Below are 6,408 nucleotides of genomic sequence, written 5' to 3'. Positions count from 1 at the left end.
TTTTCCGCTTGACAATTACCGGCTTCATTAAATTGTCTAATTTCACGAACGTCAAGCTGGATAGAAAAGAGATTGAAGCAGCTGCGGTAAGTCCCTTAACACCTGAGTTCAATTGCGACGGAGTCAATTGGCGAACGATTCGAATTTACGGGGAAATCAAATATCCAGGTTATCGTGATTGATTACGGATCACCGCCTCTTCTAAAGCGCGTTCCCCTCCCCTTTCTAGCCTTTGTCCTTGTATTTTCTTTCTTTCCTCCTTTATACCCGTTCGCGATCACTTCCCTTGATATTTCGATCCTTTATGCTTCCTCCGTTCCGCCATTTATTCTCGTCATTTTCACGGAAGGATTCGCAAAGGAGATACAATTCCAAGGTTTGCCAATTTCAGTGTTTTATAATGCGATCGGTGAAATTACCGTACGAGATTGTAAGGAAAATATTGAATTATCCGATTCGACGGTAATGAGACGGGAGAGAGTGTGGAAACTGAAAGATGTTTGAAAGTGGAAACACGTTTTTAATAGAGGGAAAATTGGGGAAATTTATTAATTGAATTTCGCAGAAACTTGTTTCGTTATAATCATATGGAAAGTAAATTAATATTAAAACCTGTGCTCTGAGAACTTCAATTTTCAATAATTATACCGTTTCTCTTTCTTCTCCGCTAAAGATAGATCTCCTAAATCCAAAATGAATTAAGCAAAGTATTCAATTTCAAATCATTCGCAAATTGAGTGTTGAAAAATTACGTTACTAAGATATTTGCTTAGATTTAAATCCCACGGCCTAATAAACAAAGTCATCACTCAATCTCACAAGTGCTAAAAATTTACAGCCTTATTAAATTTATGACAGCGCAATATCACCAATCAAAAGACACCAATTTCCCTGCGCATTTTTTCATTTTACCATTCCTTCCACTTCCACGTATATTTTATGCACGAAACAAGGAAGCGTTCCCATGCAAAGAGGATTACATCGAAGGGAAGCACACGCCGAAGACAAGGGTTGCTCGCTAGACAAGAGCGTGTAAGCCATCCAATATACTCGAACTGATTTGCGCTTGTGCCTGAAAAGCGTTTTTTAGCCGTTGAAGGGACTTCTGAATCGTGAAAAATAAGGACCCTGATGACGGTGTGTCTGACGTTGAAATTGACATAATCCTTGATTCGTAGCGAAGATTAGGGTCCTGCGAGCATTTTTTTTTTTTTCAAAGCTCACCCTTCGGCCACTCGAGATTTTTTTAATTCCTTGGATTGCTACGCGACACATCCCCGCCATTGATTCTCCCTTGGAGTTTGACGAGCACCACACACGAATGGGGATTAGCTTCTGAAATTTAATCCACTCTTCAGGCTTTTCACCGGGATTACCTTGCTTTTTTTTTCCACGCATCTGTCGCTCGCGGGCACCTTTATCTTTCACAAGGGAACACGACGATCCTTTTTTTTCCGTCTTCAACGAGGCTTCTTTTTTCTCTCTCTCTCTCTCGAAATCCTCTAATTGCTACGAACGATTATAGCTCGACGCGCGATCCTTGTTTTCGTCCTTTTTGTTTCACGGATCGTATGACGGATGGGAGAAATAGTAATCTTGAAAGTACCGGTGTGGTTCACCGGGTTTACTTTAGACGATTACGTCGTTACTTTTTCGAGTGATTTATGGTGGAAGCATTAAACGGTTCGTCAACCCTTTTTTTTTCTTTCTGTCGTAAAGGGGGAAGTCCGTTCGTTCTTTATTAAAATCAAGACTCCCCAAACTTTGCTTCCGTCTAAGCCTCTTAAAGGGAACCCGTGACCCGTACAAATTTATATTTCATCAGGTTCACCAAGCGGTAACATTAAATGTTTCAGTCTAATGCTGTAATTTGACAGTTCGGCTCGGTGGACTTTATAAGGTGTTCTATGGAATTAAAAGATCGTCGAGAACTGAAAAGTGTATCGTATTCAAAATTTCTATTAAATTCAAAACTGTCACAGTTTAATGAAATATTACTCATATGAATATAGCGAATACAAAACAAGAGTGACTGGTTTTCACTAAAAATTCAAACTGTACTTCAACGAGTTCCATTTAAAACCTCTCAAAGATAAAGAAAATCGAATTACAAAAACCGCTGTAAATCTTGTCAATTAAATCACCCTAATTTTTCTCTTCACTTGCGACAAATTAAGTTACACTCCCAGTTTGTGTACTTTTTCCGTCAAACCTCACAAACAGAGGTCTACTATTCCCCGTCAAGATTCCCAACCAACAAAAGACCCATTTTCATGTAATAAATCTCTTCGCTCGCTCGTCATTCCCGTATTTTCAATTATCTCCACGTCTTAGTCAATCTCTTAACACCAACAAGCGCAGAAACTCGCTTCTGCATTACTCCCGCGGTCCTTTGTCAGGGTTCGTTTCACTTTTGTCTACGAAACGAAGTGTTTGGCAAGTCTGAGACAAAGCGCGGGATTATTTACCGGTCGGTGTTTGAAGTCGCTTTTAAAGAGATCGGTGCGTCGAAAGCGAGGCATCCTCCAGCGTGTCCCAGGGGCGCTGTTAAATTCTTTCTTCTCGCGGCCTGGATATCGCGCCACCCTTCTTCTAGCCACTTCCCCTGGAACTTGACGCCCGAGTCAGGAAGCCATCTGTTACAGTTCGTCGAAGTTTTGCCTGCGGAAGATCGTATTTATTCGCGCAAGATGGAAAAAGAGAGAAGGAGATCTCGCATTTTTCACGAACGGATGAAGAGCTTTGAGAAGTTCGAAGAGAACGACCGATTTCTTGATCCCCTGTATGAAATCCGTGGATCTGCGAGCGTTTTCATCGTGATTTCCACGATTTAGTTTTTTCCAACGAATTTTTCCACGGTTAACGAAGGAGCTAGGTGGAAGTTACTCGGATTTCGATGAAATTTCACGGGGAAACCAGGGGTTGGACAGGTATTTGGTTCACGTTCAGGCGGTTTATGTTGCTGTTGAATAGTTTATGAAATATTTCAGGATACACGTAAATGAACGGAACGTAAACGGAAATTCCGATGAATGAATTAACGATTTGCTAATAGGATGGGATTAAAGTCTGATGTCGCTGATGATTATCGGCAGAATGGTATTTGATGCTTTGGTTAGGAAGTGTGATTAACTCTTAGGAAGCTGCGAAGCTGTTGGAAAGTTCAATTTGAAGATAACTATTTGATACAAATTGACAATATCGAAATTTAAACATATTTTGCATCACGCGGGAAATATGATAGAAATTAAGCTTCACGGACATCTCTTTTTGGGCCAAATTTAATCAACCCAAAATTACAAATTCAGAATTTGTGTGTTCTTTTTTTTCTTAGTTCTCTTATTTCTAGGTGTTCAGAGAAATGAATTCCTAGATCTCGTAAATTCTGTAACATAAAGGTAGATGACCTCAGAGCCGAAAATGCAATGATCCACGTGACACGGTAATGCGAATCAGGTCTCCGCTAATGCTGTCACGTCGTGTCACGTCACGTCTTCGAGGTGGCCGGAATCGAGTGACCTGTCGCTGACAGCTTTTCTACCGTTGACACGCGACACCTATAAGATCGAAATTTACCCCTGTAACGCGTCAATTCACCCCTTGCCTGGAATTCGTTCCCCTCGATTAACTTTGAACCTGCGATCCGAGGGGATTCGAAAGTGGGCCACGTCGATCTTCGCGAGTGCTGTCGCAAAGTTTCCTTCACTTTTGGTACACGAGAAAAATCCCGTGCTCTTGTCAACTTGATACACCTCTTATGAAATAGCGGATTTCCTTTTCTGTGAAAAAAATCGAAGACAGCAGACGAGAAATTTGTAGAAATTTTATTCACGCGGAATTGTTTATTTTGGTGATTGTCAAAAAGGGCTTCTTTTCCGTGAAAAGATACTCCGCAAATTGAAGGAAGCAAACAGGAAATTTGTAGGAATTATTTATTTTGGTGATTGTCAAAAAGGATTTCTTTTCTGTGAAAAAATATTGCTTAAATCGAAGTAAGCAAAGAAGAAATTTTATTTACACGGAATTATTTATGTTGGTAATTGTTGAAAGTATTATTTGATCTTCTTCTTTTCTGATTCTTGTGCTAAAGATATTTCACGAGAATTGTAATTCGATTTTCGAAGAAAAAAGGAAATTTCGCGTAATGTAGTTCGGTAGCGGTAATAGGATTTCCATCATTTCTCCGTTCATCAGAACTGCACGTTTCACCTTTGGGAGTATAAATTTCATTTTCGTTACTCTATCTGAAATAAATTCGATTTCGTTGAATTAAGTTTGACAAGGTTCCAGGAAACGTTCATTTTTCCGGTGTAATTTACTCCGTATTCTATTATAAAAGCGAGGAAAGTATTCACTTAGAAGACACGATTAGTGAAAAATGTAGAAATGAGAGGGGCATTCGTACTACTTTGTACTTAACACAAATTTAATAAAAATAATTGCAAAATTTTCCTCTTATTAAACAATAACGAAAATGAAGAACACCAAAGGACGAAAAATACAAAATAATTCTAAGTCCTTTAAAAAAATTATCAATCGTATTAGTATTATTAAATCAAAGCGTTAGCGAAGTAAACAAGAGTGAAATCTAACGTAATTTCTGAGACAACGCTATTATCACAAGATCCAAGAAAATTCGCCATTCTTATCACTAAACGCAACGCAAACATTTTCTACACAGCCCATAAGTCAACATCGCTTAACTCGCCACTTGTTTCGTTCGATTTTCATCTTTGCACAACTAGCGTTCGAAACGAAGATGTTCCATCGGATGAAAATTCGAGGGAACGAGAAGGATTGTTTCCTCTGTCGAGAAATGAACCAATGTCCTGGCGAGCAGCGTAAATATTTATACGATTTATAGGAAGGGGAGGACGTTTGGTGGAAAATCTTTATTATTTCAGGGATGTGAAAAGCTGACGGGCCGATTCTTTTCTCCTCCGTTCGACTCTGCCTCCTTTACGATTCCCGACCGTCTGATCCTACAAAGGTATTGCGTGGAAAATCAAAACTGCGAGTCTATAAATTGAAGGAAACGTCGATGCACCCTATGTTAAGCTTTCCGTGAATAAAATACCGATCGAAAATGTCAGCGTCGCTCGCTGAGATTGGAACGGTGTTCTTATTCGCGGAAGAAATTGGAATACCGTGGCCTGGGATTTTGAGGTCGGAAATGGGGCTCAGCTTGGAAATTTTGCGAAAATATTTTCCTGCCGATTCTCCTAAATACAAATCTTTTTAATTGGTTCATTAGATACTATTTAGGTTTGTTAGGAGAGGAAAAATTATAATGACGAGCAGATTATGGCGAAAATGTGACAAAAGAAGAATTGAATTCTTTTTTTTAAGACCAATAGAGAGAAATTCTGTATAATATTTTCACTTACTTTTTTATTTAACGCTGAATTAGAACAGTGAATAGTCGAAGCTGACATACATAATCGTTAAAAAACATTGTAAGGCAAAGGGTTAACGAGAGAAGTAAGCAAATAACAATAAAAGGAGAAGAAGTGATTTTCAAAATTTCATTTATCTTCCTGTTTTCTGTTTCGTTCCGTACTCTGTTAAAATACATTTCGCCTGAAATTCGTGAAACGCGGCCGCAAAAGGGTTAAACGGATAGGTACACTGAAATTTGGTACATTAATATCCTCGTGGAATATATTTACCCGAAAACCACGAAACGCTATAGCGCATTAAAACTGTCGCATAAACGTGCCACGCTTCAAAAAGCAATATTACCGCTCCCAATTTAAATTAATATAATTGGAGATTCGCGGGGACATTCGAAACATTTATCGACGATATATTTAATGGAGGACAATGCGCATCGGGTCGCCGTTTAATACGTTTAATGCACTCATCTCGCTGGAATCCCGATAACTTTTAATCTCATTAGCTGAACGCGTCTCCGCGAATACGTCATATTAATGCCCCCGTGGACGAGTTCCAACTGATGAATTATTAGTGCTCTGAAATCAGGGGATTCTGGTCTCTTTACGGAGATAACGTACGACGAGAAATTCTCATTCTTTGTTTCGCGTTCTCCTTTCGCTCGTACCCTATGACTGATTTTAAATAGAAAGCTGAGCCGCGTGAACGAAAACATCACATTTCATATTAATGTCGCATTGTTTCTCTATTTAAAATGCAACTGCAATTCTTTCCCTTGGAACGTCTTCTTTCTTGCCTTTCGAACAGTTTGTCGTTTCGCTTTTATCCGCTTCCTTCGATTTGAAGGAGAAAGGATTAGTGCGAGTTGGAATTTTCTTTCTGAGTTTGAGTGAATTTAAATGGCAATTTTTGTGGAAAAAAGGGACAACTGAATTTTTGACACTCGTATAAAATATGAAACTTCCAAGTTAGGTTTTCTTATGGATTCGTCTGTAAAATGATTTAAAGTGAAGA

Source organism: Habropoda laboriosa, unplaced genomic scaffold (assembly GCF_001263275.1).
Source record: "Habropoda laboriosa isolate 0110345459 unplaced genomic scaffold, ASM126327v1 scaffold68, whole genome shotgun sequence".
Classification (NCBI taxonomy): domain Eukaryota; kingdom Metazoa; phylum Arthropoda; class Insecta; order Hymenoptera; family Apidae; genus Habropoda; species Habropoda laboriosa.
The sequence above is the reverse complement of the archived record's forward strand: the minus strand, read 5'-3'. Positions refer to the sequence as shown.